This window comes from Podarcis vaucheri (genome assembly GCF_965113315.1).
Source record: "Podarcis vaucheri genome assembly, chromosome: 10".
Taxonomy (NCBI): domain Eukaryota; kingdom Metazoa; phylum Chordata; class Lepidosauria; order Squamata; family Lacertidae; genus Podarcis; species Podarcis vaucheri.
The window spans coordinates 50,961,352-50,984,159 of NC_138748.1; the positions used below are offsets into that span (position 1 = coordinate 50,961,352).

Genomic DNA, 22,808 nt, shown 5'->3' on the forward strand with positions numbered 1-22,808 from the left:
AGGTTAAGAACAGTTTTAGGTTAAGAACGGACCTCTGGAACGAATTAAGTACTAAACCAAGGTACCACTGTATAGTTGCTCGGGACAGTTGCTGTATAGTTGCTGTATAGTTGTATAGTTGCTCGGGACAGATGTCTCAAAGACGTTAGAGAACAACAGGAGATTAGAGGATATATTAGAGGAGATTAGAGGATAAATTAGAGGATATATATATATATATATATATATATATATATATATATATATATAATCGTACTATACCATACTGTTAGTCTTGTAGAGGCAAATAAACATTTGACAAACATGTTTAACTTATCTTGAGTCTTGAGCTTCATATTATGCAGGCCACAGTCAAACTGTATGACTCATTCTATACAGGTAACGATGGGGGAGAAATTCAATTTAGTTTGCATTTAAAGTTAAAACTACTTAATTCACACTTTCTGTAACGATATGAGAACCAAAACACAGCCATCATCTGAACTTTGCACTGCTCTGAATTTTGTGGTGCAGTTCTCCAACCAAAAAAATAAAAATCATAGAATCATAGAATCATAGAGTTGGAAGAGACCACAAGGGCCATCGAGTCCAACCCCCTGCCAAGCAGGAAACACCATCAGAGCACTCCTGACATATGGTTGTCAAGCCTCTGCTTAAAGACCTCCAAAGTAGGAGACTCCACCACACTCCTTGGCAGCAAATTCCACTGTCGAACAGCTCTTACTGTCAGGAAGTTCTTCCTAATGTTTAGGTGGAATCTTCTTTCTTGTAGTTTGGATCCATTGCTCCGTGTCCGCTTCTCTGGAGCAGTAGAAAACAACCTTTCTCCCTCCTCTATGTGACATCCTTTTATATATTTGAACATGGCTATCATATCACCCCTTAACCTCCTCTTCTCCAGGCTAAACATGCCCAGCTCCCTTAGCCGTTCCTCATAAGGCATCGTTTCCAGGCCTTTGACCATTTTGGTTGCCCTCTTCTGGACACGTTCCAGTTTGTCAGTGTCCTTCTTGAATTGTGGTGCCCAGAACTGGACACAGTACTCCAGGTGTGGTCTGACCAGAGCAGAATACAGTGGCACTATTACTTCCCTTGATCTAGATGCTATACTCCTATTGATGCAGCCCAGAATTGCATTGGCTTTTTTAGCTGCCGCGTCACACTGTTGGCTCATGTCAAGTTTGTGGTCAACCAAGACTCCTAGATCCTTTTCACATGTACTGCTCTCAAGCCAGGTGTCACCCATCTTGTATTTGTGCCTCTCATTTTTTTTGCCCAAGTGCAATACTTTACATTTCTCCCTGTTAAAATTCATCTTGTTTGTTTTTGCCCAGTTCTCTAATCTGTCAAGGTCGTTTTGAAGTGTGATCCTGTCCTCTGGGGTGTTAGCCACCCCTCCCAGTTTGGTGTCATCTGCAAATTTGATCAGGATGCCCTTGAGTCCATCATCCAAGTCATTGATAAAGATGTTGAATAAGACCGGGCCCAAGACAGAACCCTGTGGCACCCCACTAGTCACTCTTCTCCAGGATGAAGAGGAACCATTGATGAGCACCCTTTGGGTTCGGTCAGTCAGCCAGTTACAAATCCACTGAGTGGTAGCATAGTCAAGACCGCATTTTACCAGCTTCTTTACAAGAATATCATGGGGCACCTTGTCAAATGCCTTGCTGAAATCAAGGTAGGCTACATCCACTGCATTCCCTTCATCTACCAGGCTTGTAATTCTGTCAAAAAACGAGATCAGGTTAGTCTGACATGACTTATTTTTCAGAAATCCATGCTGACTATTGGTGATCACAGCATTCCTTTCTAGGTGCTCACAGACTGTTTGCTTAATGATCTGCTCCAGAATCTTCCCTGCTATTGATGTCAGACTGACTGGGCGGTAATTATTTGGGTCCTCTCTTTTCCCCTTTTTGAAAATAGGGACAACATTTGCCCTCCTCCAGTCTGCCGGGACTTCGCCTGTTCTCCAGGAATTCTCAAAGATGACTGCCAGTGGTTCTGAGATCACATCTGCCAGTTCTTTCAATACTCTTGGATGCAGTTCATCTGGCCCTGGAGACTTGAATACATCTAATCTAGCCAAATATTCTTGTACTATCTCCTTAGTTATTCTGGGCTGTGTTTCCTTTGCTGAATCATTTGCTTCAAATTCTTCAGGTCGGGCATTGTCTTCTTTATCGGAGAAGACTGAGGCAAAGAAGGCATTGAGGAGTTCAGCCCTTTCTGTGTCCCCTGTTTGCATTTCACCATCTTCTCCTCTGAGTGACCCCACTGTTTCTTTGTTCTTCCTTTTGCTAAAAATGCATAGGTTGGGGAGAATATTCATAAAATGCATATAGCATACAAAAATGCACTATATTAGGGAAATTGCTTGTGTGTGTGTGTGTGTGTGTGTGAACACTGCATACAAAAAGGTATTTATTAGCAAAAATTCACACTAATATATTGACAAATTTTCATGATTTGATTTCTTTCCCATCCCACAAATTGCTGCAGAAAAATGTGGAGAACCAGATCTTAGATTAGAAAAATGGGAAACTGAGAGGATCAAAGTTGATTCTCGATCCATCCCTATATACAAGTATAAATTAAAAGTCAGAAACTTCCTGATGGAGAGGAACATAGAGTGGACAGCTAAAAGGTCTGACAATGTTAATGATGAGGGCAAGAAAAGATCTACACAAAGTCCGTACAGTATCTACACAGCTACCAAATAGGGATCTGTGCCAGACATGCATGCCATGGTTAAGAGAAAAGAAAATGGGCTGAAAAGGAGGATAACCCATTTGACTGCTCTATACAAAACTTCCAAGGAAACTGAAAGCTTATGAGTGTCACCCTACTGAGCCAATATGATGCCACTGGCCTCGTCCAATAAAAGCTTTCATTGGATGGAACATTAGTTGAAGTGTATATTCTCCAAACATTAGTACAGTCGTATTCAGAAGTCAAACAGAATCCGTTCCGGAAGTCCGTTCAACTTCCAAAACATTTGACTTCCAAAGCGTGACTTCTGCAGCCAATCGGAAGCTACAGAGGCCCTGTTGGACGTTCGACTTCCCAAAGAACGTTTGAAAACCGGAACAGTAACTTCCTGTTTTTGATCGTTCTGGAGCCGGAACGTTCAACTCCCAAGGCATTCAGGAGCCAAGTTACAACTGTACCTCAAATGAGCTAGCATAGCTTAGGGTTGCTTTATTATTTGTCTAGAACTGGCTGTTCTCTCAGCTGGTCAGATTTTTGAAGACAATTGTAGATTATTAGATTATTGTCAAGTTAGTTCGCATTTCTGTTTTTCTGCCACCAGAAATTGACGTTCCCCCAGATCTTTTAACACTTTTTGAGACCCAGAATCCAAATATATATTACACGCTTTTGATTACTTCACTGCATGCACCCTTAGCTTTTCAAAAATTGACTGCTCCTCAGTATTATCCAGGCTAGGTGTTTAAAGCAGATAGGTTTACTGCTAGCTACTGAATCATCAGCAATTGTCCTACTTGAACTTCAAGATACACCAGTCACTTTAAAAAAAAGAGAGAGAGAGAGAGAGAGTAAGGGCTGACCTAAAGATTTGACTTCCTGTCACACAGAACATCCTAATACACTTAAAATGAATCTTCTGATAAGAATATGAGAGGCATTCAGTGAAAACTAATAATTCATGACATGAGTTAAAAATAATGATGGCTGAAACTGAAGGGACATATAGTCTGCATTTGCATTTTAAAAATTAACAAAGGTTACTCAGGGTTCCAAGTGCTGGCTTTTCCTAGAAATTTAGATATTCCTCTTTTTTTAAAAAAAAGCCCACAAATTGGGATTCAAAGTACACAAACAACAGGAAACTGTAAGAACAATCAAAACCCATTCAAGTACACTTAATGCAAGTCTTCTGGCATAATGTGTGTTTTATAAGGTGATTCATATCTTCTTCACTGAACATTAAAAATACCAGGTAAGGAGCTCTGCCACTGTGGTAAATTGTCTTTTGTCCCCGTGACTTGGAGAAGCAAGAATAGGTATAATTTGTTTGGCTGATGCCAGCAACAAGTGCTATTTTAGTGCCAGAGAGCAAAGTTAAATGCAGACATACGGTTTTGCAAGCACAAGATCACTCTGATAAGTGATTTTCAGGCTTGTATGCATGGAGAACATCATCATCATCATAATGATAATAATAATAAAATTTTATTTATACCCCGCCCTCCCTGGCCAGAGCTGGGCTAAGGGCAGCTAACACCAGTAAAATCACAATAAAAACATAATAGGGGAGGGGGGGGACAATTTAAAATATGGGTTAAAATGCAATTTAAAAAGCAGCCTCATTTTAATAGTAGCCCATAGTTCAAAACCATAAGGGGAGGGAAACATAAGAGTCCAAACCAAAGGTCAGGCGGAACAGCTCTGTCTTGCAGGCCCTGCGGAAATATGTCAAGTCCCGCAGGGCCCGAGTCACTTGTGGCAGAGCTTTCCACCAACTCGGGGCCAGTACTGAAAAGGCCCTGGCCCTAGTTGAGACCAATCTAACCACCTTGCGACTTGGGACCTCCAAAGTGTTGTCATTTGTGGACCTTAAGGTCCTCCGTGGGGTATACCAGGAGAGGTGGACACTTAGAGATGCTGCCAAAGAAGGGTGTGCCATGTGTTGCTACCTGCCCTTTTGACTTTCGCCATGTCCAGAGTGCACCCCTGGAATTGTCTCAGTAATGTAACTTGCTTATCTTAAGAGCATATACTAAGAGCATAAGAACATAGAAACATAAGACAAGCCCAACTGGATCAGACCAAAGGCTTACCTAGTGCAACATCCTGTTCCTCACAGAGGCCAACAGATGCCTCTAGGAAGACTGTGAAATTGCCCCCTGACTCTCCCACTGTTGTTCCCAAGCGACTGATATTCAGGGGTTTTAGATTTAACTCTGCAAAAAAATAAAATAAAGCAGTTTGTGGGAAAGCAAGTTATGCACCTTTTGTTTTAAATGATATTCAGACGCAAGAATCATTTTTAGAATTTGTCCCAACTGTAAAATGTATCCTTTCAATTTGTCCTGAGGGATTAAAAAGATGTAAAATTATATTCCTTACTGGATCCATGGTCTAAGCATAGACCCTTAAGCCAGTGTGTCAGTGGTTTGAAAACTGAAACACAATTCCAGTACACAAGAGGCAATTAGGAAGAAAAAAATGTGTGGGTAGAGAGTTGGAGTCACATAATACTAAATCATGAAAATAACTACTAGCATTCCCACTGAAATTACATTTTTGATCATGGCTTTCCTGCATCATATGTGTACAGTGTCAGCAGATGAAACAGTGTCAAATGACAGCTTTGCCAGAAAAAAATTATCCATTGGTGTGCTGTCCAGGCCAGCACTATGTGTAAGGAATATCTTATATGAAACTTATTATACCAGCTCACCTTAGACTTCTGTAATAGAATCTACTGAGGGAGCAGATTATTGCCCAGCTTCCATGTAAACAGTGAGAAATCTACTCAGTGACCCCAGTTCACTGAAATTTCTGGAAAACAACAGTGCAGGTTTGGAAGGGCCATGCTTGAGCATGAAAAGAAGTATATTGAATGCTTTTAAAGATATAAAATTCCTAGAACTGTTGGAAAGACTCTTGCATGTGAACTCTCCCATCCAAGTTGCTCAAGAGTGTGACTCCAGTCGAGGAGGCTGACATCAGACTCTTGTGTAACCCATGAGCACAGCGATGCCAGTTTTGCAAACACATTCCGTAATTTTAAAATCTCACCAACATGTTATATATAGTTCAAGGTAGTTTTCCGAAGTATGAACTCACTTGTGTGCAGAGTTACTTCCTCTTTATTCAAAGGAAAGAGGCAATCTGAAGAACATAGTCAGGGGCAATGGAGTTTCCACAAAAAGGGTTCCATCTGTTTGCAGAAGAGCTGGCAATCCAGTGGAGGCTGATGCTCCTGGAAGGGGAGGAGATTTTTCTTCAATTCCTCCTTCTGCTTCCCATGCCATTCTGGAGAGTCTTCTGGAGAATCTCAGAAATCACCCTGTTATATTTGTGGCAAGCAGACTTTTTTGCTCAAAGGAATAATTTTTTGCTCAAAGGAATAATTTCATTCCTTGCAGGTGCATCAGTATAGCAGGCAGAGATCCATGGTAGGTGCTAATGGAACAGATGAGTGGCTTTTCCAACAATATCTAGGATTCCAAGTCTCTTTCCCTGGAGTGCTTCATGGCTGAAAGTTGTTGCATCCAATTTGATTATACAGTGGTACCTCGGGTTACATACACTTCAGGTTACATATGCTTCAGGTTACAGACTCCGCTAACCCAGAAATAGTGCTTCAGGGTAAGAACTTTGCTTCAGGATGAGAACAGAAAGTGGACTCCGGCAGCACGGCGGCAGCAAGAGGCCCCATTAGCTAAAGTGGTGCTTCAGGTTAAGAACAGTTTCAGGTTAAGAACAGACCTTCAGAACGAATTAAGTACTTAACCCGAGGTACCACTGTATATTGTACTTATGATAGCATAGTATTTCAGCAATAGGCATGTGTTTTGTATTCTGCTCATCTCTGCCACTTACTTTATTACTTAGATACACTTCATACATAACCTGACTGCCCAATCTCTCCCATGGTGAAGGAGTAGGAATATGTCCCTCTCCTCCCATAGTCACTTCCTCCCATAGTGTATGACACAATGGCTGCATGTACATCCTATTCAACCTCACTTTCCTTGCAACATGTTTTAGAAAATCCCCGTAAGTTGGGTTCTCTATAGCCACTAGGGATGGAGGAGAAATCAATTCACACGTTCTGAAAACAATACACAAACAGAAGCACATCCATCCTTCAAAATCTGCATTTCTCTGAATTTTGCAAAGCAGCTCTCTAGCCAAGTAATGATTACAAAACTGCACATATTAGGATAACCTGTGCATAAAAGCACATGTATTAGTGAAAATAACATACAAAAATGTGTTATATAGAAGAATATTGCTTTGCAAAAAAGTGTATGTTAGGCACAATTGCACACAAGCATATACATTAGGAAAAATTCACACTAAAATCCTTATGAAATTTTATTTATATATAACTCTAACTCTACCTAACTACACACACACACATATATATAACAAAGGGATGTACAAATGTGGAGAACTGAACATAAATCTGGAAAAATTAGAAACAAAAACAGAAAGATTCATCCATCCCTAATTACCATACAAGTGATTTGAGAGAGCTCCCAAAATAATGTTTTTGGGGTCCAACTCAAAGCTTGGAGACAATTTTCTAGGGGGAGTTGCAAGCGGCAAGATACACAGAGACATTTTTCACTCCTGTTATAAAATTAAATTTCTGACTTCCAAATTAGAGTGCTTTCTGAATAAAGGCACAGCTCATTACCTCAGCCAAATCTGAGTGGCCCAATGGTGCCAGGTATTCCTGAGAGTTTGGCTGAGGAACAGGCCTTAAGTGACTAAGCACGTGATGAACAGAATAGTTCAAAAGTATTGTATAGAGGTATTTGCTAGTGGTGGTAACTAAGGAAGGAACTGTGGGGACTAGAAAGCACATGAGGGATTCTTCAGAAAAAATATGGGATGTGCTCCAAATAGATCTTAACATGATGTTGCGACCTCAGTTGCTTCTCCTGTCTTAGAATGAAAGTGCCATATCACTGCTACTAAATCTTCAGCCAGTACAATGCCTGACATGGAAGCTTACAACCTGAACTCATAAATTAAGAATGTCTACTCTATTAAATGACTTCTATAATTATTGTCAGCTTCAACACTAAAATGTTAGCAATAGGTTTGTATGCCTGAAATGCTGTGTTCTTTTTACAGCAAATCAGTTTGGATGATATTCTAGATCTTTGCCAGATGTGACAAAGGAACACTGAAGCCCAAAGCTTGCTTATCCTTAAATCACCCCTCTCACTCCTTTCCCCTTCACACACACACACACTCCCCAAAGTGGGGAGAGGGAAAGATTTGAATTCTGATCTTTCAAGATAAATATTAATTTTTAAAGCTCTGCTGACCCTTATTACATTAAAATCAGTATGAGTAGATTTTAAAATGCTGGCGCTAAGAACATAAAACCTTTCCTAAGTCCCGATTATCAGCACAAAAGACCTAATGTAGTGACGTCACCTTGGAAAGAAGGCAAGGATAATCTCCTGCTCATTGCCACACTATTGAGGAACTGAGAGTATTTCTGATGAATACACCTCTCGGCTCATACATATGCTTAATTAGGATTGACTTGGAACACTGCACGGTGCACAGATGGAACAAGTTACGGATTGTATAAGCGGCAATGTCTCTGGTTTTCAGCGTGGTTAAGTGTCTTGTCTTCCTACTGTACTGCAACACTTTCCAAGCATTTTTGAATATTTAACAAGTCTCCAATGGTGATTTCCTCCAGAACCAGATGTCGGCTTTGCAACTTTCTGCAGTATAAAGTTGACGGGAAAGGGTGGGGGGAGGAATGGAGAGAAAGAGGCACAGATCCGAGACTGCAATCCTAATCACACTTGCTAACGAGAAGCTCCACTAAATTGCATGGGGAATTACTTCCAAGCAAATGTGCGCAGGTTTACACCGTCAGTGCTAAGTAGGAATATGATGGTTCCTAGTGTCACATTATTTATTTGTTGTAATTAAATATATCCTAATAAGCTGCATTGTGGTTTGTTACACCTTCATATTCAAGGTGCAGATGGGATTCCAGATTGCACTACTCTTCCTGATTGCATGCCAACCACAACATTTTGTTTGCTCCTTATCAGCATTCTTTAGTCAACCTTTAATTGCTGGAAATTCTTAAAAAGATGAAAAGGTGGTGGGAAAGCCTTCCAAAGATTGCAATTTATTTTTAATGGCCTGCTGTCTGACTGCTAGAGGGATAAACAACATTACACAGAATGCAGCAGCCAACAGCTCCATTTCCAGAAAGTTATTAATAATTGTGAAGAGATCCAGTGACGTGCAGCAGAAAGTAGGCTCAGACAGTTGGCATGGGAGGGGGGAATAGCAGTGATGGCAAATGCTTAAAACCTTTCCTTTGTTTTGGCAAAAGTGCTCATCTCTCTACATCTACTTGCAAGCTGGGAAATGCGGTAAAAATATTTGTTTACTTAGTCAAGAATTATAGATGCATTAGCCACAATACTGAATCAGGCATGTGCCCTGTGGCTCATAGGGCTGTCATATGAGTTCAAGGCTCCCTTTCAGCTTCTAGGGGTACCAATGGGAAACTCAGGTCAAGGCACGACGTGCAAACTGGATAGAGTTTTATTTTGTCTGGGTAGCATCAAACTTCTCTAGTCTAGCAGCTCTGGTGTGTTTGTGGAGCTTTCCAGGTTTATGTGTATTAATCTATGTCAAGGATGGGCAGGGACATTCGGTTGGCCCCCACCAAGGGCGCAGGCCCAGGGAGGCACACAAATTGTGCCCCTGGCTCAGAGTGGCTAGTAGCCCGCTCGTCAGCCCATCTGCATGCTCCCCAGGGTGCTCCTACACTGCTCTGGGCAGCCCGATGAAGCATGCAGGTTCCTCTGGGCAACTTGGCAGAGGAATCTGGTTGCTGGTTTGGGCCAACGCAGCAGCCCCCCAGTGCCCCCTCCCCAGTTGGCTGGCGGCACTGTTAGAAATGTGAGCAGAGTGCTCAGGGAAGAAAGATGAGAGAGCAGGCAAGAGTTGCAGGAGGAAGAAAGAAGGGAGGGAGGGAGGGGGCAGAAAGGAAGGCAGCAAGTGGAGAGAGGCAATCAGGCAGGCAGGCAGGCAGGCAGATGGAAGAGGAGGAGGAGGGGCAGAGTGGAGCAGACCCTTATGACCATGGAGGAAGTCACTAGAGGAGCACGAAAGGCGACAAAAAGCAAAGTTTTTTCCATTTTTGGTCCATAGTCTGTCCCAGCTTTGGAGGGGCCAATATGTCTTCTTGCCAAGAGCACAGGGGAGCCTAGGTACACCTCTGAAAGTGGGGAACATGTAACCCTCCAGATATTGTTGGACTACATCTCTCATCATCCCTTACCAATGGGTCACGCTGGCTTGAGCCAATGGAAGTTGGAGTTCACCAACTTCTGCGGTGCCACAGGTTCTCCACCCCTGATCTTTTTCTCATTCTCTTCCATGAGCCTGGGAATGTTCCATGGATGCCAGGATGGTTCACAGTTAAATGCGTGGATTATTCCAGGGCATAATTATCAGGACAGCCCCTCCATGCAGAAGTTCTAAGAGCACATCAGAGCCCTCCTGGATTTGGATCATGCCTTCATTAGAAGTTATAATTTATAATGAGTGTTACATCTACTTATTCTCAGGAGGCCTCTCCTTTGTTTCTGACTTAGCTAAAGCTTCAGAGTCCTGCTGTGTGTCATGCTTTAAACACAGATGCAATACGTTCAAGGTTCAGTCGCCAGCTTTTCCAGGTAGAGTTGAGAAAGACTCCTGACTGAAATCCTGGAAAGTCACTGGCCAGTTTCATCTTTCAGAAAAAGCAGGTACACAGGGCACCAGTCAGGACTGGGGTCACAGAGAGGTTGGCTTAACTCTTTCCTGTACTCAGTTTTACCCACTGAAAATCCCCACCACTTGTTATTTCTTCCAGAGGTGCTGTTAGAATAACGTATAGCTCACCCCCTCAATCTGTATTAGCATCACAAAATGTAAGACGGGAAGTCGTCCTGATCTGTCATGGTATCGTCCTGAGAGATGCCCAAAAGATAAAATATGTGTTCAGGTGTTCATCTGAACATGTGTGAGCTAAAACTGGGGAGATGGGGGACAGAGGTATGCATACAAGCTCCACACCCCAGCATCCTGGTCCTCCTCTCTCAGTCCCCAGCAACAACTCCCATCAGCCCCAGACATTTGGGTGGGTGAAGGCTGACAGTTAAGGAAGTCGTGCATTTCTAAATAACCTATTCAACTGTCCCCAAAAACCCTTTGTGTGCTTGTATTTGAGGGATGCCATTGAAACCCCAAACTGTCTTATCTCACAGGAATGGCAGGTGCTCCACACTTCCACAGATCCAATCCTTCCACTTTAAGGAGGACAGGGCTACTGGGCAAAAAAAATATGACTCCAAACAGTCAAGAACAACACGGCTAGTGACCTCTTCTCTAAACAGTGCAGTGAAAAGCTGTGACAGAATAATGTGGGCACAGCCAGGAAGGTGCCAAGACTGATTACACAATAGCCCTATCATTATACATGTATGAACTTTATTCCCTTTCTTCATTCTGCAATACTTTACAGCAGTTGCTTTCCACTTACTTACTTTCCACTTACTCCTTTCCCTTTGAAGGGAAAGGAGGTGAAGACTCTTCTTCATATACTACATACAGTGGTGCCTCGCAAGACGAAATTAATTCGTTCCACAAGTTTTGTCGTCTTGCGGTTTTTTTCGTCTTGCGAAGCACGGTGTCGGGAAAGTTTTGGAAAAGCTTCAAAAATCACCAAAGTCTTTAAAAACCTCAAAAAAGGCTACCACACCGCGTTCTATGAGTTGCTCCTCGAAGTCAAGTCGCAACTGTATTAACGGTGTTAAGGAAAAGGAAACAAACTTGCAAGACGTTTCCGTCTTGCGAAGCAAGCCCATAGGGAAAATCGTCTTGCGAAGCAACTCAAAAAACCAAAAACCCTTTTGTCTAGCGAGTTTTTTGTCTTGCGAGGCATTCGTCTTGCGAGGTACCACTGTAGTAGGATTCAAATACTGTCTATTCTATTGTGGACCAAATGTCTTGAACAGTGTTATTACTGCATTTATTATTTTTTAGCCTCATTTTTCCTTTCAGGAGCTTAGGCTGGGTAGACAGGGTAGACAGACTTCAGACTTGTTAAATCTACTTTGCTTTTTATTAGAACCTCAAGTGTTTGAACAACATGCACTCTGTAACATTTGAGAAGTGGTCTTCCTCAGTTATGAGAAGGGCCATAGCTCAGTGGTAGAGCACAGGTCTTGCATGCAAAAGGTCCCAGGTTCAATTCCCAAGCATCTCCAGGTAGGATGGTGAAGGACCTCTTTTTGGAATCTTGTAGAGTTGTTATCACCATAAACCAGAGGTGGAAAGCCTATGACCCTCAATGGCTTGTTGGACTTCCAGCAGCCCACATGGCACAGTCTACATGGCCAATGTCTCAGGAAGATGGGAGCTGAGATTGATGGGAGTCCAACAACATCTGACGGACTACAGGTTAACTACCCCTGGGATGGGCAACGCTTAACTAGACAGCATCTCCCCATCTTTCACACCTCTCAGCTTTCTGAGCCATGGATCCATACTGATCAAATCAGTTACTAGACTGGGGAGCGATAACTGCTCCCTCAGCACACTGTCACAGCTTGTAGCAATATTGCAAGCCATTATAGGGCATTTCCATGCTGATATATTACAGTTAGCAAACAATAATGTTACATGATCATACATGTACATCAGGGATGGAGAACCTATGAACCTCCAGAGGTGGTTGGGCAACAGCTCCCATCATCCTCAGCCATTTGATGGTCACAGGTGATGGGTGTTCATTTGTATGTATGTATTATTATCACTATCTATGTATTACCTGCCCTCCACCCTAAGGTCCCACAGTGAGTTACAGCATTAAAACACAACTCACAATCATAAAAATGAATGTAGCCCAACAACACCTGGAGGGCCACAGATTCCCCACTCCTGATATACATAATGCACAGTAGTGACATAGGGTATACCAGGAGTAAAATGGGGATGGAACAAGGCATTGTTCACCTATCCACTTTACAAATTGGTTTTTAACCGATAGGGACATGGCTATGTCTCTGTGCAGACCTACACAATGTAGTTGAAATATAACAACAACTTACAGGCAGTACAGTGAGGTGGATGATCTACTCCATTCGTCATGGAAACCACAGTGCAAGTCAATCCTTACTGAGTCACTGCTATGCAAATCTTTCAGAGTTAGACATTATAAGGAGCTGCGGCCTTATATTGAGGCTCCTTACATATTAATCTACCTACAGTGTCATTGGGTGGGTGTAGATGCAGCCACCCCACTGCTGGGATCACCTACATCTGTTTCGAAATGGACACACTGCAATGAGCTTTTATTTTTGGCATGAATCCAGCTTCCCATGAAGCACTTCCTCAGAGCAAAAAATATGCAATACAGTGGTACCTCGGGTTAAGTACTTAATTCATTCCTGAAGTCCATTCTTAACCTGAAACTGTTCTTAACCTGAAGCACCACTTTAGATAATGGGGCCTCCTGCTGTCGCCGGGCAGCCGGAGCACGATTTCTGTTCTCATCCTGAAGCAAAGTTCTTAACCTGAGATACTATTTCTGGGTTAGCGGAGTCTGTAACCTGAAGCATATGTAACCTGAAGCATATGTAACCCAAGGTACCATTGTATGTCTAGATTGCATGTAAACTATGTAGAACCAAATAAGAAAACTGAGTCTCCATTGAGTAAAATGTTATGTGTATGCAACCCGAGTCAGACCATTGGTCCGTCTTGCCATCTACACTGAGTGGCAGTGCACTTTAGGATTTCAATTAAAGGCCTTCCTGGGGATGCCAAGGATTGAACCTGAGACCTTCTGCATGCAGTGCAGATGATCTACCACTGAGTCACAATCCCTCACCTTGAAGACTGAAAAACTTTGGGAAAAACATCACACAATCAGACTTCACCCCTGCCCCAGTGGGGTACACAAAGTACATTCACTATGTAGGCAAATTCTAAAACAAAGGTTTTGCACTTTCAAATAAATATAGGGATGTTTTGACCAGGCAAAGAAAATTTTGCGTGGAAACATTATTATTTTCTAGATCTAGCTTCAGCGTGATCCAGCTTTTCTATAATTTATGATGTTTGTTTAATCCAGAGTTTGAATCCAATGAAACAAAGGAAAGAACAGTTGCCAATTAAAAAATAATAAAGTACTGCTGAGAAACATCTTTAAATGTTCTTAGGATTCATGTCAAACTCTCAGAAAACTTGGACTGGAAATAGTGCAAGAAAGGAATTACTATGATTACTTTAGAAGCCTAACTGTAAGGGAAAACTGAATTTATTGAACATTAAAAAGACTAACAACTGAAAGACCAACAAATATGAATGTGGAAAAGTCTCAAGAGTTTTTCCCTGTAAGAAGTGGAGGAAGAAGGGGGGAAATTCCTTTTCTTTTCCAATTAAAAGCTTATTAACTTATTAGAGAATGTATGGGAATACTGTGGCCAGGATTCAATGTCTTGCACCACTAGTTCCATGCACTCGGTGGGACTTGGGGACTGGGTTCTTCTAACAACATCCCACTATGCCACATGGTAAATCACTTTGGAAACAGAAAGAACTTTCTAAAAAATATCAAAATTCAACTGAGCATACCCAAACCCCTGATGTGCCTAATGCTGCAGTTTGGATATGATTCCCTTTTGGATTTCTCTCTCTCATACATATATAGAGGGGGTGTGTGGGAGAGTTCTAAGATGTTTCCATCAGTAGAGAAATCAGTGTGGGTTGCCCTGAAATACTACCCAGTGAGTATCTCAATCTTGAGAGTTGATAGCCTGATGTTTTTGCACTGCTACCATTGGTGTCTGGACAGCTATAGCACCACAAAATCAGGACCAAAAAACAATAACCAGAACTTTTGTAATATAAAAAGTTACAGGATTTCAGTAGGAAGTTACAGCATGTGTACCCAAAACCTATTGAGGTGCAAACAGTATTGAATGAAGGTTCGCATGTGACTGTCTTATGAGCATGAATCATAACGAATGCACAACAAGACGGATTAAATTACACAATTGATTTTCTCTGGATTGCCTCATACAAAAAGCAAACTGAGTGCCTGGCGTTCTCTGGTTCATGGGGTCACGAAGAGTCAGACACAACTAAATGACTAAACAACAACAACATTTGGCATACAATTTAGATACTGGAAAAATATCAGCCTTTGATATTTTAAGATGCACATCTTTATACAGGATGGTGATTAAGGTGTATTGAAAAAATATTCAGGCACTGGCATCAACAAAGGCTTCAGTGTTATTGTTGAGATGGGAAGTAAATTTATTTACTGCTAATGTGGATTCATTCATTCGAATCCCCGCGGCGGGGTGAGCTCCCGTCTTTCGGTCCCAGCTCCTGCCCACCTAGCAGTTCGAAAGCACGTAAAAGTGCAAGTAGATAAATAGGTACCGCTTTATAGCGGGAAGGTAAACAGTGTTTCTGTGTGCTGCGCTGGTGCTGGCTCACCAGAGCAGCTTCGTCACGCTGGCCATGTGACCCGGAAGTGTCTTCGGACAGCGCTGGCCCCCGGCCTCTTAAGTGAGATGGGCGCACAACCCTAGAGTCGGACACGACTGGCCCGTACGGGCAGGGGTACCTTTACCTTTTTAATGTGGATTCATAGCCCACTGAAGGGTTGAACAAAACTTGTTGAATAAAAGCATTGTATGCTGATTTCTGCTGATGTTGAACTTTGATGCATCTCCAGGGGAAGGGAATTCCAAGACTGTTGAGAGGAAGATATCAAGAATGCCCAACAGTTTAATCCTATGCAGAATTCTTACTGAATTCAACGGGATGCTTGAGGAATTCGTTTTCTGTGAATTCTGATAGCAGCTGGTCCGATCTGCGTATCCCAGAATAATGTGTGAATCAGAATGCAATTATCCTTGAGATTTGTGAATTAGTACATTGAAATATACTAAAGTACTCAGCTTAAAAAAAATATCCATAAGAAATACAATTCTCAAATGAAAGCCAAACCAGGACAGAACAGACTTAGTAGTTAGCAATTCAATTCAATTTGCATATCACTTCACACTGCCAGAGTGTGATTTACAGGGGCAACATACAAATATACAATAAAAATCCATTAAAACAAGACAAATATACTAAAAGTGGCAAGATGCAAAAGTGACACAGACCAGAAATAGATCAGTCTGTACCTACTCCAAAGTAGAGGTGTATACAGCCTCTGTGTCCTTGCTGTCCTGATTTGGCTTTCGGATGATTTAAAATAACTCAGTTGTATGCATCAGAGCCCAATGGTACTTTGGGTGAGTGCTCACAAAAGGCTCCATTTGCATGTCAAGACCCCGAGACCACCCCCTCACTGATGAATAAGACCCTGGCTGGCAGGTGAATGACATGGCTGGGAACTTCCGGGGGACGCGGGACTTCATTCCCTGCCCCCAGAGGGGAGTGGGTGGCCACGTGGTCCACTGCAACTCCTCCCCACTGGGAAGTGGAGCGGATTTGTCAGGAGGTAGACTGAGGAGAGGTGTGAGAGAGTGACAGGAAACAAAAAAGGAAGAATACAACAAATGCCATAAAATATTTGGCTTTACTGTTCATTTCTGAACCAAAAACATGACAACTGGCTTCATCAGCTTCTAATTATGTTATCACAGTCCTTAATAAATCTGGCAATTCCCTTTTTGTGTCCAACACAGCATTTTTCTTGCCAAAGTATCATATTTGTTTTCTGGCAGCCTTCAGCTTTCCAGCCATGGAATCTGACCTAGGCTTGTAAACTCTGACGAGCTGGCAACACACTTGCCCTCTAGAGCATTATATTGGTCTAAAGCAATACATCATATCAGCTCCCACTCTCTTGTTGGCCTTTATCTCAAAAGAATCCTGAACACTATAAAAATTTCCGCCTCAAATCCCAGATCAATACTGCCTATAGGTTCTGCTTTTCACACCAGCACAGCTGGCTCCAGAAACTACTGTGTTGAGGATAGAGGCCATATCATGCGCTATGTAGACTTAATAGCTTCCCAACGGCAGCAGCCTTAGAAAGAGGGCATAGTGCAGTGCAACTATGTGTGAGAGTAAACACTTTCCAAAGTACAGAGTTTACAGCAAGATTGGGAGAATGAGAGATAAAAATAAAATAAAACAAAGATTAAGCAATTTGGGAAAGGGGAAAAAAACTGCTACTGGAAGCAGATTCCTCGAAGAGGAAAGTCTATTGCCCTGTTTGATTGTGAGACATGTCTAGCAACCAAATTAAAAATTAACACAACCTGTTGATTTTATAACCTATTCTTCCGTAATGTGTGCAAAAATGTTGGCAAGGCTTTCTGTAAAAGACCAGGGTCATCCATGTGTTCCAAGATGGGCACCAACCTCAAACAAATATTAGAAGAGTCCCCTATATTCATTCATGAGATTTATGCCCTGCTTCCCAAACAAAGCTCCCACACTTCACTGTCAGGAAGCATCAAGATTCTGCAAATCACCAAGAACAGCCATCTCCAACTTGGTGAGCTCCATATGTTATTGGACAACAACTCCCATCAACCCTGACTGTTGAGTCTGCTGCCTGGGTGAAAGGGAGTTGTGGTTCATAGCATCTGGAGGACCCTGGGTTAGGATGGGCCAGCCATGGGGGTGTGGTGGTCCCAGAGGACCACCAATGAACAATTATTGAGAATTATGCTTGCCTCTACCTGGAGCTTGATTCCATGTCCTCCTAGAAATGCTAGGAAACAGGAAACACATGGGCCATAGATGATTTCATTCACATTCTTAATTGTTCTTAGTAGAGGACTTGGTGATGAAGCTTGATATCCCCTGGCATTCTGAAAGAGAATTAACTACAGTGGTGCCTCGCAAGACGAAATTAATCCGTTCCGCGAGTCTCTTCGTCTTGCGGTTTTTTCATCTTGCGAAGCACGGCTATTAGCGGCTTAGCGGCTATTAACGGCTTAGCGGCTTTAAGAAAAAGGAAACAAACTCGCAAGAACTCGCAAGACGTTTCATCTTGCGAAGCAAGCCCATAGGGAAATTCGTCTTGCGGAACAACTCAAAAAATGGAAAACTCTTTCATCTTGCGCGTTTTTCGTCTTGCGAGGCATTCGTCTTGCGAGGTACCACTGTAATCAAGGCTGTAATTCAGTACTCACTTATTTGGGAGTAAGTCCCACCAAATTTAATGGGACTTACCTCTGAGTAGTGTATAGGATTGTGCTGTAAACCACTTTAAAATGTGTATCCTGCATTTCTTTCTGGAGGTGGGGGGAGCCAAAAGCTGCTAAATAAGAGGCAACTAAAAACTACCACCACAAAGGTCAAAATTGTGGTGTATGAATAAGCAGCAGGTACAGCTGCAACTGAGAATACAATGCAGCAGTGTTAAGAAAACAAATTGACAACTAACCAACGGAGGCAGGGAGGATTGCGGACCCCCTGTTTTTCAAAAGCCAAGTCATGGATCCCCTACTTTTGAAAATGTTTATACCTCTATGGTAGTTTCTATGTGAATGGTGCCTCGGATCCCCTGGGTGGGCTACAAGCAATCCCTGGGGTCCGTGGACCACCAATTGGGAACTCACCAACCTCATTCTGCCTTCACCCAGCCCTCACCTGCCTGCCTTCTTATTACATCTACTCCAGCCGTGGCACTGCTCAGGGTCCATGCACTATTCAGCAAGGAAGAGGATGGGGATAAAACTAGAACGAGTTTGTTCTGCTGTCATGGGCTCTGGCTTCAGTTACCACTGGCTCTCTGACTTCATTTACTGTTGGTCTCCCTGTCCTCCACCCTTCCAATCCCAGTGAGCATCAGCCACCACTAAATCCAATACAGTTGTACCTTGGAACCTGAACGCCTTGCTACTTGAACGTTTTGGCTCCCAAACTCCGCGAACCCAGAAGTGAGTGTTCTGGTTTGCGAATGTTCTTTGGAACCCGAACATCCAATTTTGTGGCTTCTGCGGCTTCCGGTTGCGTGCAGGTAGCTCCTGCAGCCAATTGGAAGCCACGCCTTGGTTCGACAACTAAGGTACAACTGTAGTAGTAAACCAAAACAGAGCCCTTAGCAGAAAAGGCAGCAATAAGGGAATCCAGTCAGGTGACTTCTGAAAGCTTGGCCCAAAAGAGTGTTTGACAGTGCAAGCCTATACATTTCTACAGAGTTCAGTGGGGAGCCAGTGTGGTGTAGTGGTTAAGAGTGGTAGTCACGTAATCTGGGGAACTGGGTTCGCTTCCCCGCTCCTCCACATGCAGCTGCTGGGTGACCTTGGGCCAGTCACACTTCCCTGAAGTCTCTCAGCCCCACTCACCTCACAGAGTGTTTGTTGTGGGGGAGGAAGGGAAAGGAGAATGTGAGCCGCTTTGAGACTCCTGAAGGGGAGTGAAAGGCGGGATATCAAATCCAAACTCTTCTTCTTCTTCTTACTCCTAGGTCTGTGGGGTAGAGATCTGCAGCCTTAGCATTCTGATAGATACTTTATATTCTCCTTGCAAACTCAGCATACATGCTCTCTTGTGGTAACTCTCTTAGGATTTATGAGAACAAAATGTTTCACAGCAAGTTTTCTTTAAAAAAATCAGTGTTTAATGCAAATAAGTTCATTCAACATGTAAACATATGCTACATTTGGCAAAGAGAAACTGTTGCAAACACACTTGTTTTACAACTGTTATTGCTAAAATTTAAATGCAAGTTTAAAACAAAGCCCTCAGGGGGTAAAATCCAGAGTAGGCTTTTTAAAAAAAATTAAATGAGACTGAAGTGCTTCGTCAAGAGTTTGCATCTTCGTTGGTGACATGACAAGTAGGGAATTTTTGTTCAAAGCAAGAATATAAAGTAGACAAGCAGAGCTTGCAACAAAATGTTGCTGGGCAAAGCGTTCCTCTTTCCAGGATACAGTGGACCTCGAGTTACAGACGCTTCAGGTTACAGACTCCGCTAACCCAGATATAGTACCTCGGGTTAAGAACTTTGCTTCAGGATGAGAACAGAAATCGCGCGACGGTGTTGCAGTGGCAGCAGGAGGCCCCCATTAGCTAAAATGGAACCTCAGGTTAAGAACAGTTTCAGGTTAAGAACGGACCTCTGGAACGAATTAAGTTCTTAACCCGAGGTACCACTGCACTACAATCTATGTCCCAGGAAGGAAGGAACTATGCTGCCTGCTGGGCTGAATCCTGAACTCTTCCGCCCCCAGCCAGTTACTTTGGAAGGCACCTGACAACACCATTTTTTATTTTATAATGGCCCATTTTTTTATTTTATACTGTGGCTGCAAGGGAAGATCCTAGCTGATCCAAGTGGGACTGGATCAGCTGAGCGGCAGCAACTTCCAGTTCTGCTTGGTTGAACTCTATTCCAGAGTTTGCAACTGGAAACCCCAGAGTGTAGCTGATCCCAGCTGGCCCTACTATTAGATAGAGTGAATCGCCCACTTCAGGTGGTGGATGCTGAAGGGCAGGAAGCAACAGGAACAGAGCTATGAGAGCCACAGGGCCCTAGCTTACACCTGCAAAACTAGCCTGTTGCCCTCAGCTGCAGTGGAGAACTCTGCCTCTTGCTTGAATGTGGGAGTATCCTGTGCTTTACCTTAACTAGCAACATATCTTGGGCCGGCCCTGTCTCAGAAGAGATGGTTTAGAAGGAACCACGGTCAGAACTGTCACACAAAAAGACATTAATTATTTCAGGCACTCTGACAATTCTTTTAAATTCGACTAGTATGCTCCAGCAAACCATTTGAGCATAATGGCTATATTGTTTCAAAGGCAGCTGAATCACACTTACTAATAATTGCCTATGGGTACTCTGTGGGGCTTGCTTCTGAGTAAAACTATGAAGCACGTGTCTACAAAGATTCTGAACATCTTGGTTTACTAATGCTCCATCAGAGATGCAATGCAGGAGTTTCCATTTCTGCTGTTAATGCCTTGAATTTGATCTATAAATCTGAACAGCAGGAAACATAGTCTGCAGAAGGAAATGGCTAGGAGGTACAATAGTCAATACAGCATTGTCAGGGAACTTACATCGGAGCTAGAGGCAGAGGGAAGGCTCTCAAATGTTGCTGGAGAAGGGCCCAGCAGGAAGAGAGGCAGCTCAACAGATCGGGAAGCAAATCAGCGCAACACCAGGAATAGAATCATAGAATCATAGAGTTGGAAGAGACGACAAGGGCCATCGAGTCCAACCCCCTGCCAAGCAGGAAAACCCTCTGCCAAGCAGGAAAATAAAGGGGGGCAGATGGGGGAATCGGCAAGAGGGCTCCAGGACTCTTCACCGGACACCAGCGGGGAGACCATGGGTCCTCCGCTACCCACGCCCTCCCTGCGCAGAAGACTTCCGCGCAGGGAGAGTAGGAGGAGACTTGGCGTCAAACAACTTTTATGTTGGAAAAGGTTTAAGAAACGCCCACTGACGGATTATGCTAGCGACTGAGGCAGCCACGAAGTGAAGGGCTGTCCAGACAGAAAGGTTTAACCAGGCAACATAGCCAGGAGAGGCGGCAACTTACGCACGAGCAACCCATACTCATTACAAGCATGTTGCAAACTTTCTCAAAACACTGGCTAGTCAGCATGCTGTATGACACACGAAGGCAATGGCCAAGCAGCCGTTTGTTGCACCAACAGTTAGCATGGATGCTGGAAAAGCAATGTCCCAGGACCTCTGTAATTCTGCTCTTTGTACTAGCACACGTACTGGTTGTGGGGAATGGACAACTATTGGGCTTCTTCTGCCCACTCAGCTGTAAATGCAAATTATTTGATGAATACTGATTCTCCATTTTAAGTAGTGCAATCGAGGCTGGATTACTCATTATCCTAAGTACCGTATTTTTCCCGGTATAACAACAACCACAACAAAAAAATGGGGGGGGGATTGCCCAGAGTTATAGAGCTTTTGGGGAGCACCACGCCAATTGCTCCACAGCATACTGCCACAAATTGCTCGTCCCACCTCTTCTATCCGTGTATGAGATGACCCGCAATTTTTGCCTATTATTTCTAAGGAAATAATGTCGCCTTATACACGGAAACATACGGTATACTGCAGAACAGGGATCCAGCAGTGTTAGCTGTTTGGTGGCTGTATCTATCCTGCTCCCTGCAAATGGCCTGTTTTCCTCTGCCACTATGTTAGTTATGTTCTTTAGAAATACAGCTAATTAAATGGAATGATCAATTCAAGGCAATGCGTTTTCTGTGGCTTCTGAAGGCAAACTATCAGAATTATTTATTCATTTATTTTTGCAAGCTGGCACTGGAGAGTGGTGGTGTGGCAATGGCTAGCTCTACGTAGAGAGCCCTGCTGGCTATTACAAGTCCCATGGGCTTTTCATTAGTAATTACTTGGACAAAAAAGAGTGCAAAATGTCACTAACAGCACAATTCTCTGCATGTTTACTTGGAAGTGGTTCGCATTGTGTTCGATGGGGCATTCTCCCAAGTAAGTGTGCATAGGTTTGCAGCCAAAGTCTTTTCAAGATGTGATTTGAGCAAGGTTTTTTAAAAAAGCACACTGCTCCTATCTATGACAACTTAATCTAGGGCACAGGCTAATGATGTAATATACTGAGATGTGCTCTTTGTGTTGTAATTTATCACCAAAGCCTGAAGAACACCTGCATGACACGGGTATCAGATTAGCTTGCATGGTACTCCTGATCCTTCAGACCACTTGCTCATGGGGCTTCCAGAGCACACTGACCACCAGTCAGTTAGAAAAGCATAGGGTGGTCAGTTACTGGTTGCCAAAAAAGAGGACAATGATTTGCATAAATTGTGGGTGTGCACCTTTAAGGCCCCTGCACTCCCTTTTTTAAGATTCCACAGCCCTGCCATATACACTGGCAGGGGCTGCATGTATGGGGACGGGGAGGCAGATTGTCACACAAGCCTGGAGCTCATGCAGCGATTGGGCCAAAACTGGTCATGGTGCCATCGCATAATGGCAGTGCGGTCAGCCCAGAACGCTCCAGCTAAATATGATATTCAGGAGGGGAAACCTAGGTATCAATAGAATTAATTTTACATTG

General features: G+C 43.1%; 1 protein-coding gene and 1 long non-coding RNA gene across 6 annotated transcripts in view; one reads left to right on the forward strand and one right to left on the reverse strand.

Annotated features, from left to right (window-relative positions):
• LOC309542119 overlaps positions 1 to 22,808 on the reverse strand; it is an 87,934-nt gene that overhangs the window by 40,080 nt on the left and 25,046 nt on the right. The window contains exon 3 of the long non-coding RNA XR_014224094.1: positions 4,809 to 4,931. This is a non-coding gene — a long non-coding RNA (uncharacterized lncRNA). The remainder of the gene's footprint in view (positions 1 to 4,808; positions 4,932 to 22,808) is intronic.
• Positions 1 to 22,808, forward strand: part of IGF1 (insulin like growth factor 1) — a 68,206-nt gene that overhangs the window by 30,900 nt on the left and 14,498 nt on the right. The window lies entirely within an intron of this gene.